This window comes from Thalassophryne amazonica, chromosome 8, assembly GCF_902500255.1.
Source record: "Thalassophryne amazonica chromosome 8, fThaAma1.1, whole genome shotgun sequence".
Taxonomy (NCBI): Eukaryota; Metazoa; Chordata; class Actinopteri; order Batrachoidiformes; family Batrachoididae; genus Thalassophryne; species Thalassophryne amazonica.
Genome location: NC_047110.1, coordinates 105,156,419 through 105,171,107, shown reverse-complemented (window position 1 = coordinate 105,171,107; position 14,689 = coordinate 105,156,419). Strand labels below are relative to the sequence as shown.

At 37.9% G+C, this 14,689-nt stretch overlaps 1 protein-coding gene across 1 annotated transcript in view; it reads left to right on the top strand.

Annotated features, from left to right (window-relative positions):
- znrf1 (zinc and ring finger 1) overlaps window positions 1-3,426 on the top strand; it is a 180,301-nt gene extending 176,875 nt beyond the window's left edge. Inside the window, exon 5 of the mRNA XM_034177173.1 lies at window positions 2,739-3,426. The gene's annotated coding sequence lies outside the window, so the exon portion shown is untranslated. The remainder of the gene's footprint in view (window positions 1-2,738) is intronic.
- Window positions 3,427-14,689: the final 11,263 nt, after the last annotated feature.

Genomic DNA, 14,689 nt, shown 5'->3' with positions numbered 1-14,689 from the left:
AAACTTGTAATATTATTAAAAAAATAATAACAAAACGCCATCGTAGTGGAGCACTTTGTTAAGATGTACTTCAGTATAGGTTTAACAAATAAGGAAATACTTCATCTTTTGGCCCTTCTGCACCACATTATCTTTGGTATCAGAACTTTGAAAATTATGTCTATTCCTGAGGAGGAACCACACGGATTTCACCTTTAGTTCCAACAATTAGTAGCTCCTGAAATCGCCTCTTTCGTGGAGGAGGAGATGGCTGGAACTGGCAGTCTGCAGGGTTATCGCTTCTCGTATAAATACAACTTTATTTTCATAATATTATGATTTTTTTCTCATAAAATGACTTTATTCTCTTAATATTTTGACTTTATTCTTGTAATATCATGAGTTTTTTCCTCATAAAATTACAACTTTATTCTCGTAATATTATGACTTTATTCTCGGAGTCTAAAAAAACCTCAATGTGGCCCTAAAACACAGACATACAATAAGGCTACATTAATTAACATTATTGAATGCGGTAATAGGCATTAATTAGCAGCTAATTAAGAGTTATCTGTGTCTAGGAAGTATTTATAAATGGTGTTCATGTTAACTAACTGTAGTGTCTGATGTATGTGCAACGTGTCTCCTTCCTTTATTTTTCTATCCTGAGTTTGCTTCGTGTACGCTGAAAGTTTCACAAGTTGAATTTTTGCATTGGATTTCTGAGAGACCTTATGTGTTTTGTGCCAGGGCGCTAGCTTTAGTATGCTAGTACACTTTGGAAAGCCAAACAAGCCTCAGTCGATTCATTTGTTTGACTCTTCATAGTCACATTGTATAGTTTTAGAGGTAAAGAAAAACTAGTTTATCAAGTTTAACATGTTGTGAATACACCTTATGTTTTGCAGCTGTGTCAATGAGCCAGAGTGACACTCCCCTGCCTCCTGGTCAACTTTTCATCATATTTCTATTAATAGAGCAGATCTTTACACAGTGTTCCAGGCAAACATATGTCTCACATTCAAAAAGCTAAGCTTGTTCTGAACAGTTTGATGTGCAACACATTGGCATTATACTCAAGTGTCTATCATACTATGACGGATTGCGGAAACTTATAATGTATATGAAATTTACATAGCTGCGTGTGTCCATTTTTGTTCTGTACAAGTCCTTTTCTCATTCGATAAATGTTCCTTGTCAGTTGATGTCCAGCGAGTCCATCAGAATGTTTTATGCATCCTCAAAACTTTGAGTGGACATCAGATGAGCTTGTCCTGTAGTTGTTTGTTACTTCTATGATGATTTCATATTATGTAGTTGTCCAGTGTTGCAGACTGGGCTTCTGATTGGCCAAAGCCCCAGCATGGGGTGTGAATTCAGAGACAGGACATTTCCCAATACAGCAACATGCAGCGTGGCTGTTCATTTATCAAAGGTCAGACAGACAGCACAGCTGTGTGTGGGTGGATCTGGATGTCAGTGAATACCTGGTGAATTATCTTGGCAAGAAGGTGCCACAGAGGAAGAAGGTTGTTTGCTGTTCTTACTGTTGCAGCTGCACTGAATGCCAACATGGTGGAGAGAATGCTGTCAGCACATGAATGTAATGAGAAAGTACAATTTAAAAAATGAACTGCTGCCTCAATGAGAAAAAGTGATGCATAGATTTTTTTAAGTTATTTTAACTTAACTAAAGTTATTTCAACTTAACTAGAGAAGTCTTGTGTCATTAAATCAGTCGAAAGTTGAAATAACTAAGTTGAAATAACTTTAAAAAATCTATGCAAATTGTTACATCAATTTTTTCTCACTGAGACAGCACTTAGTTTTTTAGAGTGTATGATATCATGATCCCTGAACTAGCTGGATTCTAGTCACATTTGCGTTCAGACTGCGGCGAATCCCGCTCAAATCCAGCTCCCCTCAGTGCGCATATATGTCTTGAAACCTGGAAAATCATCCTGCTGAATGCAGCACTTTGTGTTGTCTTTGGAAATGTGATGTCATCCTTCCAACAGAGCCCCAAATCCACTGAAGGCCAGTGGATTAAGTAATATTTGCCACCGAACAAATTATTTCAATGCGTTAGTAGTCACTTTAATCAATCCGTCATAGTGTGACAACAACTTCAAAGAAAATACCTTCAAAGAGGAATATCAAATACCATCTCGAAAATCCTTTCGAGATGGTAAAATTGAGAAAATACCCTTCGGGCTCTAAGGGTTAAAGAAATGTATTTCTTTGCCTTGAACACTAGAAGGTGTATCTTCTATATTATGGATATTATACAAATGATATGTGGAAACCATGTGTAATATAATATTCATAGCATTTATATTCATATAATGTTTGGATTAATGTTATGTATTGTATATTTGCATATTTTTTATTTATTCTTATAGTCTGTCCAAATGATTTTTATATTCACAACATGAAAATGGTTAAGTATTGTAAAACATTCTGACTGTTTTAATCTAAGAGTTCACAGGGTTAAAGCAGAGAAAGTGAGAGAAAGAGAGATAGAGATCCATAAAATCTTTCATTTTGCTCCACAAAAACCTCCGCACACATACACAGTCTGTCTGTGAGATGACACACATTGTCGTCCAAGCCAGTGAGACCAATTGTCCATTAATATGTTGCTTAATAAGCCACATCAAACTACACAATGTGGAATTGTTTCAACATGTTTGATGTCATTTCGCTCGACGTTAACACATTCACGCTCGTTGTCTGTGTCACTCTGACTCTGTCTCCAGGACGTCGAATGGTCCTCTCATGGATACCTGAACACGGACAACAACAAAAACAGATGAAACAATCAAAGTCAATCAGCGCATACTTATCTGGATACAATCCGTCATCTTCACTGAGAGAAGCTCTCCGTGTGAACCGAACCAAAAACGTGACTGTTGAACCAACGCGGTACTGTCGTACATTAAAGGGCCCCTCTCAAATCTCCATTTTCATCTGCTGAAGAAACTGCTCACCCTTCCCGTCGGACCCCCACGAGATGAGTCCCTCAAAGGGCTTCAAAGGCCTTGACTCCCACTCAGCTGTGCCCCCCATCATGGCTTCATGCCTGCGGCCTCCCTGATGTGCTCAGGTCCTCACAGGCCTCAAGCAGCTTCCCATCATGTATGTAGAAAGAGGCCTGTTGTTTGTTTGTGTCCAGCCCTCTCATGGCCTTAACCGGGAAGACAGGACGAAGGAAACCACAGAGCATGAGGACAAATAGAGGACAGAGGAGTTGCTGAAGCCCACTGTGTGACACAGACTGGACTCACTTGTATATTGTTTCGTGGGCCTCTGAGCTCTCAAAAGGACTGCGGTAACAGCCTCTCAGAAACTGGGTCTCCACGTGGAGCTTTGTGAAGTTTTTGTCTGGGGTACTGTGTCCTTGTGATGAAGGGACGCTGTTTGTAATCGAATACGTCTTTGGATTATTAGTTTATTTTTTCCCACTTTGAGCCATAATGACAGCTTACATGGTTGTAACGCATGAGATTAATATTGAAATCTAATCTTTTATTGCAACACTTAAAGTATGAGCACTTATTGTTTATAAGAACTTTTATGCGTATAGCTCAGTGTTTAGCTACGTATACAAGTATATTCTAAATTTATAGCTAAATATTTAGTTAAACATTTACCTCAACAATTAACTAAACACTTAGTCACACAGTTATCTAAGTGTTTGGTTATTTTACTTAACTATTTCTATATGTATTTAGATATTTACTTAAATATTTAGCTAAATATTTCATTCTAAACTAAATACTTCACTAAATATTTATGTTGCTGTAGTTCAACATATATCTAAATATTTACCTAAATATTTAATCATGAACTAAATACTTCCATAAATATTTCAACTCATGTAGCTAAACATAACTCTAAATATTTAGCTAAATATTTACTTAAAATGTACCAACACCAATCATACAGTTAGCTGAATGTTTGGTGATTTAATTAAACATTAAGTTAATTATATATATGTTTAGTTATTTCAATATTTTATCATGAAGTAATTACTTCAGTAAATATTAAGGATTATCTCAACAAATATTTAAATATTGAAAATCATTATATATATATAGAAATACACATTTAATACTCAAATATTAGGTTTGTTAAATATTTAGTAAAATATTTAACAATAACCAAATATTTGGGAAAATGCTAAATATTTACCAAAATATTTTGGAGATTTTGAGATGAATGAGCAATGGGCTTTTTAGTTTAATGCTTGCCTAAACATTAAGTGAATATTTAAGTGGACAGGCAGCATGAGTGGTGAGCAGTGTTGCCTCACAGCTGGACGGTCCAATGTTGTTTCCCACCTGCTCCTTTGTGTGTGGATTTTTCATGTTCAACCCATGTCTATGTGGGTTCCCTCCGTGCGCGCCGGCCATATGTCGCCCTGCAATAGACTGGCGGCCTGTCCAGGGTGTACCCCACCTTTTACCAGCCCCCTGTGACCTTTTAAGTGGCATAAGCAGGGTTATAATATAGATGGATGCATTAACATTGAGGTGCAACATTAACTAAACACTCAGCCATATATTTAGTTTAGTTATTTAGTAGTATCTGTCTGTCTAAACTTACAGTACCTGTCAAAAAATTTGGACACACTTTTTGACTGGTACTGTATATTATAATTGGCATTTATAATATTAGTTTACTTCAATATTTAATAATAAACTACATGTTTATAAAGTAAAGTACATGTTTTGATAAATGTTTGACATTAACATTAGCATTGTTTTTTATATAAATGTGTGACTGAATAATAGTATAGTTTAATGTTTCACTAAATACTTAACTGAATATTTAGGTACATGTTTAACTAAATATGTAGCTATCTATATATTTAGTAGTATCTACTTAAATATTTAGTGAAATATGTTATTCAAAATTTAATTAAATATTGGGATTCTGTAGTGGAAATATTTACATAATTGTGTAGCCTCATGAAGTTTAGCAAAATATTTAAGCAATGTTTTTGCTAAACATTTAGTATAAGTGTCAATGTTTAGCTCATTATTTTGCTCAGTATTTAACTAAATATTTATCTAAACATTTAGATGTATACTCAACAATTCTTTATTATCAATAACTTTTATATATATATATATATAGAGAGAGAGAGAGAGAGAGACACAGAGAGAGAGAGAGAGAGACAGAGAGAGAGAGAGAGAGAATTTACTGATATTTAATTTACATATATAGATAGATAGATATAGAAATATAATTAATTTATATATATATATATATATGTGTGTGTGTGTGTGTGTGGAGAGAGAGAGAGGCGCTGACATTATGGCTAAAACATGAAAAACTAAACCTTTAATCCCAAAATGTGTTACTTTACAAATTATGCTCAAAATCTCAGCATTCCCTCCTTCCTTCCTAATTTGAACAAATCACGGAAAACAAACCCAAATGACGCTTTATAAGCCCGTGGGCGTCACAAATCCGTGATGCTGTCTGGAATCTGGTTTGGAGAAATCGCACACCAGAGCAAGCAGGAAAGGATGGAGGGTTAAAAAACAGGAATAACAGCTTGTCTTGTATGCAGAGGATGGAGGTTCTGTATATGGACTGGAGAAGAACAGGAAGACGGTGGTCATGCTCAGTTCTGATGGGAATGCAGGAGGACATGGACCTGCTGTGTTTGGGTCTCTGCAGTGTAAGGTACCCGGTTTGTATATGTGCCCGTGTTTGTGCGAGTGAGTCAGGGTGAAAGGTCACTGCGGAGGGCTGACTGAGACCGTGCTGTGTCTGTCTGTGTATTGAAATGTTTACAGTCTAGATGTCCCCTGTGTGTGACTGGCAGTCCTCCCTTTACTTTGCTGATGTTTACAGCTGCAGAGAAGTGACATGACATATTGTAAATGACACGTGGAACCTCTCTGTTGGTTTTATTTTTACATTTGCCAGATTTTTTCATGTGACGCTGATCGCGGTTTGTCATTGTATGGAGTGTGTGTGTGTTTGTATGTGTTTTTAAAAGGCGCCACTTGGTCAATGCTAATATTATTTCCATACATTGTGTTTCTGCAGTGAGTCAAAGATCATAAACGGGCTAGATCCACTGTGGAGCCACTAAAATGGGCTTATTTATTTTGTATTAACATCCCAGTAATGTGAGGTGTTATGTTGCTGTCACACTTGCATTTGGCAATGAAATCTGGCACCAAATTGCAATTTATTTAAATGTAATTCATCAACAACTAGATTTTCAAAAGTATTCACTGGAATATTCGCCTGAAATTGACTGACCTTTAATTGGACATACATAACGTTTATGTGTGCATATATATATATATATATATATATATATATATACGGTATATGTGCATTTAATGCACCAAAAATGCTTCAAATACTATGAAATGCTGGTAAATATCTCATATTTATGAATAAATCTGAATAAGTAACAACAATGTGTGATACTTTCTTTGCATTTAATAATACAAATGTTTTTGTTCATAAAACAACATAATTTCTTTCAAGTTGTCTCCTGCAGTTTCAAAGGAAATAGGCTGCATTATTTAGGTTTCTACAGTCATTTTGTTGTTGATTGACATCCATTGCCTTTGTGTTAGTAGTACTGCATACCAATGCAGTGGCAGATTTAATGTGCTGTTCTTAAGTACAAATTTGAGGTACCTGCATATTTATATTTTCTGCTACTTTAGACTTCTACTCCACTACAACTCTGAGGGAAATATTGTACTTTTTACTGCATTTATCTGATTGCTTTCAGTACTAATTACTTTGTAAATTGAGATGAACAAGAGATTAACACATTAATGCATCAGTAACTGTAATCAAATAATACAATATGTCTTTAAAATGTGCCCATGTGTGTCATGACTACTTTTACTTTTGGTAATTTATGTATGTTTTAATCCTAATACTTTCTTATATTTCTTAAGGTGCTGTATCAATGGAGGGATTTTACTTGTAAAAGAGTATTTTTGCATTGAGATACTGTTACTTTCACATCAGTAAAAGTAGCTCTTCTGTATCTGCACCAACAAAGAAATCTTTTTTTTTTACTTTGAAAATGAGATTATGTGATAATTTGTTAGTTTTTCAAAAATGTCAAAGTTTTTCTTGTGATATAAAAATTGGACATTCCAAGTTTGAGTTTCTGCTTATCCACTTAAAAAAATCTAACAACCCACTTTTGCCAAGCTTCTAGGGTGTGAAAAACATATTGTATGTTAGCTAATCATACCAGATAGTATCATTTGATATAATCCTGCTCTAGTGAATAACAAACTGTTCTAAAAACGTATTTCTAGAGTTTTTCTACTCAATTTTCACAATACCAGATGGGACAGTACAACTTGAGCTAGCCAAGAAAAGTAGCTAGCCCATTTAGCAAAATGACTCAGCAAGCCAGCTAGCTTGGCTAATAAGCAGCTAAGTATTTTGACATGAGTCAGTTGAGCTTATTTGTGAGGAAATAATGTATCCTGTATCCTGAGGAAATAATGTATCCTGTTCATTGGCTAACATCAAAATGATGGATTTTATCACATAAATAAGTTGTGTTGTTAGATGTTTATGTATAATAACAACACAACAGGTCTAGCAAGAACTCTGTCATCAACACCACATTTTACTAGATTGCACAGGTGAAATTTGGTTGCCAATCGCTAGTGTGGCCGCAGCATTACTCACTGTTCATAATGCCATGAAAAGATGTATGATAATGATAGTTAAAAAGCAAAAAACACACTGCAGTAACAAAAATGCTTAGGTAAACAAATGCTTTAATAAACAGTGTAAGATGGCAGGCATATTTTATTTAATGAGCCACATACAACTTATTAAAGAGACCAGTGCTGGGTTTCCTAATAAGCATCTTGATTCTACAGTTTGTATTGGCTATAATGATTTAGGCCTGACTGGTCGAGAGGCTAAATTTCTTCTTTTTTTTTTTGCATTGGTATTCACATTAAATATTTTTTTTTCCACACTGTCTGGAGTCAGATACACTTAATTGATTTTCTCTAAATGTTTCACATGTGAAATGCTATATTAATCTAGTTATGTAAACCAGACCTACTAAATTTGATTGTTTAATTGGGAAAAGCAAATTGTAGCAAACTGTTAGTATTAATTGTGTGTTCTGTTTCCCTTCTAAAGCTACAGTGTGAAGGATTCAGAGGTGTTTGCTCACAGAAATGGAATGCAGCATTCATAACCATCTGTTCATTAGTGTGTAATTACCTACAACAATGAACTGATGTGTTTTCATGACTTTAGAATGACCCTTACATGTCCACGTGGGAGCGACCCCTCCCCTCATGGAGGCCGCCATGTTGCACCGCCATGTTGAAACAGTAAACCAAAACGGACATAATTACTCCTCCTTTCATATTTTGTACTGGAAGATTGAAGAACAAAAAGAGGATTCAGTGGTTGCTCCCTTATACACTGCTTGCTGGTGGCTAGCGCAGGCTAACAAGTTTGACAACCCTCATGTTTGTGAAATGGACAATCATACATATTGCCTATCACAAGACAAGGCAGAGAAAAAAAAAAAGTGAACACATGAAGGGAAGCAAAATCGTAACTGGCAAGAGTAGAATGCAATCTGTAACCTCACCAATAGATGTCACTAAATCCTACACGGACCTGCTGATATATCTAGATCAATGTACCATTTACTTTTTATTATTTTGGCGTGTTGATGTGCATGTAAGGCCCGAAGTATACTCCTGTTAAGGTGAATGTAAATGCACATAGAGCTGCCTGAAGAAGGGTGTTATGGGTAATCATTTGTCCAACAGGTTTGCAGGTGCACCCACCTCTGCGGTGAATTTCAGTCCACTGAGGCTAATTAATGATGGTCCACAAATTGGTTTCTTTACCTTTTCTCTGACTATAATCAGTCACTCCTGATTTGCGGTACAATTTCTAAATGCTAAGCTTTATTGGTCTGCCAAAGGCAAATTCAATATTACATCAGCAAAACAAAAAGCTACAACAGACCAGAATACTTTTTGAATTTGTCATGCCATAGAAATGCAGGTGCACCTGTAGAATCATATCACTTCTTCACTGATTTGTCATTTATGCACAAACTAACTATTTTTAGACCTCTCATGAGTGTCAGTGCATTCTACTGAAAAACATACTGCTGGTGGTTGAAGCCTTCTTGTGATAGATGCAGCATACATTATTTATTTATTTATTTATTTTTGTTGTTGTTAAATAAAGCCTGACCGATATGGATTGTTTTTGGCAGGGTGGCAGTGATATTTTGGAGTAAAAAAAAAAGATCATATTGATACATATATAAGGGCCCCTTCACATGTAGTGCAAAGTTTGGTTGAAGTGCGCACGAAGCAGGACTTGTATGCAAAGCATGTGGAATCGTCCCTGCCTCTAACACCTCGTGCACCTGTTGTTTCAACTATTTGCGCACACCAGCGGCTGAAAGACCGAGTGTGTGTTGAGCGAACCCATCGAACCCTCTCGCGGCAGGCGTCGGCCAAATTCCAGGTGACACCCATGAACATCTAACACTGCTCGCGTGGCACTTAGAAAATGTGTGACCATTCGCACTGTTAACATGACAACAGTCAGCAGACGATCACTGTCGTGCTGCTGTGAAATGTGTCTAAGTGCCACACGACTGTGGAGTTGCTGAGAGGTAGCGTGCCACAACATGCGTGTGGTTTGCGCACCCCGCCCCCCGCAGGCGAGCCTCCTCTCATCTGATCACTGAGTGACACCTTGGTCTGTGCGCTGAACAGACGGGGGCGTGGCAGCTGTTGACATCGCTGGTTTGGACATCAGAGCTGCAGAACATGCACCGTGTTTTGACAGACACACGCGTGAGTGCGCTCTACTCGAAAAACAGAAAACATATTGCTTCTGCAACGAGCTGGAGAGCGTGCACATGGACACGCTGTTCCAGCTGGACCGGTCAGTTTATGTGGACATGCAGCAGGCGATCTGAACGTCACATCTATCTGGCAGGACAGTGAGCGGGGCACTGCAGGACCATATGACAGGCCAACAGTACAACAAATACGCCACTTTCAGTCACATAGCAGAAATACACTGTCGCAAACGCTGTTTGGTCAGTTATCACAGCGCTTTTTTTCTTTTTTTAGTAAATACGTTTGTCTGCTTGTTGATTTTAGCCATTTTTCACACTTCTGTTACTAGACAGTGATTGTGGTACAGTGGTAAAGTTTCTGTCTGGTAATCAGAATGTGTGGGTTCAAATCCTGTGAATATTTTTTTAAAACCAGGGTTATTTAACTGCGGGGTTCTGTACTGTGTCCCCCTTTATGTATTATTTATATCAACCCAGTGATATTCACTAATTATACAGCTGGTTTTATTTCATTTTCCTCCACTTCCACCAGTATCGCAATGTGGTGCAGCTCGTCCCATGGAACACAATGCGAGCAGCTTGACAGACACCATCGCATGCACGAACCGTCGCATGCACAAACCATCGCGACGGCCCATGCATGCCTGCCCGTCAGCGCGATGTTTTGTGGTGCACTCATGTGACTCTACCACTGTGTGTCGCCCTGAAGTTGTACACAAATTGACCAAATTCACACTATGTGTGAAGGGGCCCTAAAAATGGCAATGATTCCTAATATTTCATTATCAAATTATGTAACTGATGCTTGATATTTTACAGTTTAAACATGAACTTTATAAACCATAAATGCAACAACCAATCAACATTTGTCCTGCTGCTGACATGTTGCCTTCACACAATTCCCCATGTCACATCACTCAGCATTTGCATAAAATCAACTTCTTGCCTTTTTTGGCCCCGCCTAGCTGTTTGCATTGCGACCACTTGTCTCTTGTCGCTGTAAAACGACCACCCTGATTAAAAAAGAATGGCAGTTTGTCGCTTTGCCTCTGTCTTTTGTAGCTAATGTGACCAAGGGGTGATGGGTTCCCAGACATGCCAAATAATGACACCATATCCATCAGCCAGAGTGTTTTTTTGAAAAAAAAACAAAGATTTCATATTGGCCACAATAGGTCATATATATATATATATATATAGGCAGTGGTGGGCACAGTTCCGATAATCCAATAATTATCGAAGATAATATTTTCATTATCGGATTATCTTTTTAGATAACTTTAAAAAACATTATCGGACTAATTATCTTCTGATAAATATTTGTCCAATAACTTTTAGACCAATAACATAGAACAACAGCAAACATTTTTTAAATCATTGAACACCTACCTGTTAAAATTTTCCTAACAGATGTATAGTTCCACCCAGTGCAAACAGAAGAGAGCTGCTTCCAGGAGAAGCTGCTCCATCCTCTGCAGGCAAAGGAGAAGTGGTCACAAAAAAACCGGTTTGAAAAAACAGGTTTGATTTTCATTTGACCATACGATCGGCAATCAGGAGGTGGTCGTGAGATGTTAAACACAGCTTGTTTCTCCATGTACACTACACGATGCAGGACGCGTGATTAACCTGGAACTCAGTCCAAAAATTCCTTGCACGAATAAAAAATCGTCTGAAAAAGGGCCAAAACTCGCACAGTGTAAAGCCAACATTTATGTCAAGACAATATTGAGTGCACATTTTACAACATCATAAAACGTGCGCACATCATAAAACTAATAATAAAAATAATAAAACTAATAAAATGAGCGCACATTCTCTCCACATGCAAAACATTTTGCAAATGGAATATTTTACAAAAGCACATTTATCTGTAAACACCAACACACGACACACGTCACATTAACGTGTTGGTTTACAGAATGAATGACTGAACCAATCAGTGTTTAGCAGAGGCAGTTTTACCCAGAATCCTTTGCGATCTGTCTGTGTTTGTTACAAAATCTCAAAATTAGTGCATTATTCAACATTAAAAGATATGTTATATTTTAATATTGTACAAATGACAGAATTGACATTAATGGAGTTATTCTATCAGTATTCACACCAAACCATAAGTCAGCATGACTTTATTTTCCAAGACCTCCGCCTGACCGCAGTGTTGTGATTGGTAGAGAGTTGGGCTTTGTGGCTGCTCTCAGGGTGCTTCTATGCTAGAAGCTGTGTAGTAAACAAGAGCTTCCAGCTGGGGGCAAGATGTTAAAATGTAGAAGTGCGGGCTCATTGTTTGGGTCTTTTGTTGCTTTTGATGCTTCCAAAAGCAATCGTGGTGTTAAAACTTAAATTCAGCTTGTTAGTAGTTGCAAATGTACCAGAGACAATACTGGAAATTATGGGTTATCTGTAACTTCTGATACATTTTTTGGTGGTTTATCTTTATCGAAGATAACTTTTCAGTTATCTGATTATCTCTTATTGAAGTTAATTTTTTTGTTATCTGTGCCCACCACTGTATATAGGTCAGGCTCTACTTTTAATGTCCAGTTTTTGTACCATTGAGATGACAATTAATTAAAAGTTATTTACATATTTTAGCACTTATTTTGCAGATTCTGTGTTGTATAATTGCCTTTCTTCTGTACTAGCTGAATGTGAAACTGCTGCAACAGCCGGTCCAGGCAAGCTGATGGAGTTATAAATTGCACACAAATGGCAAAATTCCTGCACAGGAAAGAAGTTTTAAAGCACCCATCAGTTGTTTTCAGTGGCCTACCAAAAAACTCCCAGGAGAAGCAGAAAAAAAGCAGTTTAAACTTCACAGTCCCCGTTTCTGTAAAGTGTCAGCTAACGGTACATTTATTTCTGTTCCACGATGCTCTTCACACCCATTAAAGTATCCCACCATGCTTTTTTTTGGTAAGATGATTCATGTGTGGATTTTCCTTCTGCATACTAATGTCAGTCTGTGTTGGGTAATATGGGAAAAAAAGACATATTGGTCCCAAATTGTATATCCTCAGCTGTTGTTCTGCTGTAAGTCAGCATGTAGCTTCTTTTGGGGAAACCCAGCCTTCGGGAGCCTTTTTCTGACCAAATGTGGAGTGTCGGCTGGACATGATGATCAGAGCTGAAAGCTTCCTTGAGCTTCAGAGCACCGCGAGTCTTTCATTTGATCACCTGCAGTGATGAGGTGATCTGTCATCGTTTGGTCTTTTGTCAGGGGACAAACTCAAGATTTTCACTATGTATCTATAAGGGACTCGGTGGGGTGGGGTCGGGTGGTCATGCAGTAATCGACATTCTATTTAAATGCTTCAGCCAACAGACTGTCTGTCTGTCAGAAGGCAAGATACATGAGTGGAGGATGTGAGTGAAATATTTCAGCCAGGGAAGAGTTGAACAAAGTTTGGTTCGGATTCTGATCTGCCTCACAATTTTTTCCTTTTCCTTTCTTTATTTTATCACCTCTGTCAGTCAGTGGAGGAGAGCAGAAGTTATGTGCTGATCTCCATCTTGGCTGGAGACACTGTGGGCCCTATCTTGACAGCAGAGGCAGAATGGTGCAAATAATTTTTGCAGTGATTTGCTTCACGTTGCAACCTCACATCAGGGATACTGATATCACAAGTGCACGAGTGGGGTGCACCAGTTTTGAACATGGCTGCATTTTAATGCTGTCATATTAGTTATTATACAATGTACCATAAGTAGATTTGTGTGTACGTGACAAAGACATAGCAAGTGAGTGGGACTGCGTAATGTAAAATTTGCATTTTTCTTCCTCCTCCTGGTGCATTTTAGTACGTACAGTGGTCATAATAGGCTGCTTCATCTCCACCTTAAAGACACTAACCACACGTTTGAGGACAAGGAATTTAAAATATTAGCCAGAGAGAAGAAATGGTTTGAGAGAGGGGTCAAGGAGGCATTCTTTGTGAAATGTTTGAAACCCAGCCTTAACCGGGGAGGAGGTCTGAGACACGCTTTATCCCCTGTTTACAATGGGGTACTCAGGTCAAAGGAGTTTCAGTCTTTTGTTCATGGTAATGAGTCATTCACGTCATCAGCAGAGTCGTCAAGGGAGCCATCACGAGAGGGTCCGTCCCATCATTAGGAGGGTGCTAAGTAGAGCACAATAGGTGTTAATTAGAGCTATTGTTTAGTCACCAGCCTATAGCAGTCTGCCTCTCGGTAGGAAGGGTCTGGTTAGGTTTAAAACTCCAGCTTTTGTGACTTCTGATTATGCTTCTCTACAAGACAGAAGTCAGACTTCCAGAGCAAGAATTTTAGCTGAGGAAGCTTCTGCGATTTGAAGTGAAACGTCCTCGCGTCAAGCAACCCAGTCCAGTCGAAGATTCTAGCTTCTCTACTGCTGCAGCCAGACAAGCCAGTTGTACGTGTGTTGTGAATTTGCTTATGTAAGGCACATTTGGGTTTTACGCTTTTTAAATAAAGGAGTGCACAGCACTGAACTTGAGACTGTTTGTTTTTTTTTGTTTGTTTTTTTTGGTGGTTTAGGGTGCAAATGCTTTCCTTTGATAAATGCTATGAACACACCAGTTCTGCACCTGACCACATGATGTTTTTTGACCAACATGCCCACATGAGCATGTGGTCTCCTAATGGGCGCTGGGTGTAAAAATGACTAGATTTGCACTAGTTAGAAGATAAAGCTCTGAGTCTTTTAAAACTGGGAGAGTTAGTCCCTGAGACAGGATAGTTCCAACAGTTACAGTGCTAATCTGAATCTGCCTCAAAAAGTTTCCTTTTTGTCTTTTTTTGTCGGGTCAATTTCTTGTTTTATGACATCACAAAGATTTGGCCGGGAAAAAAGTCACA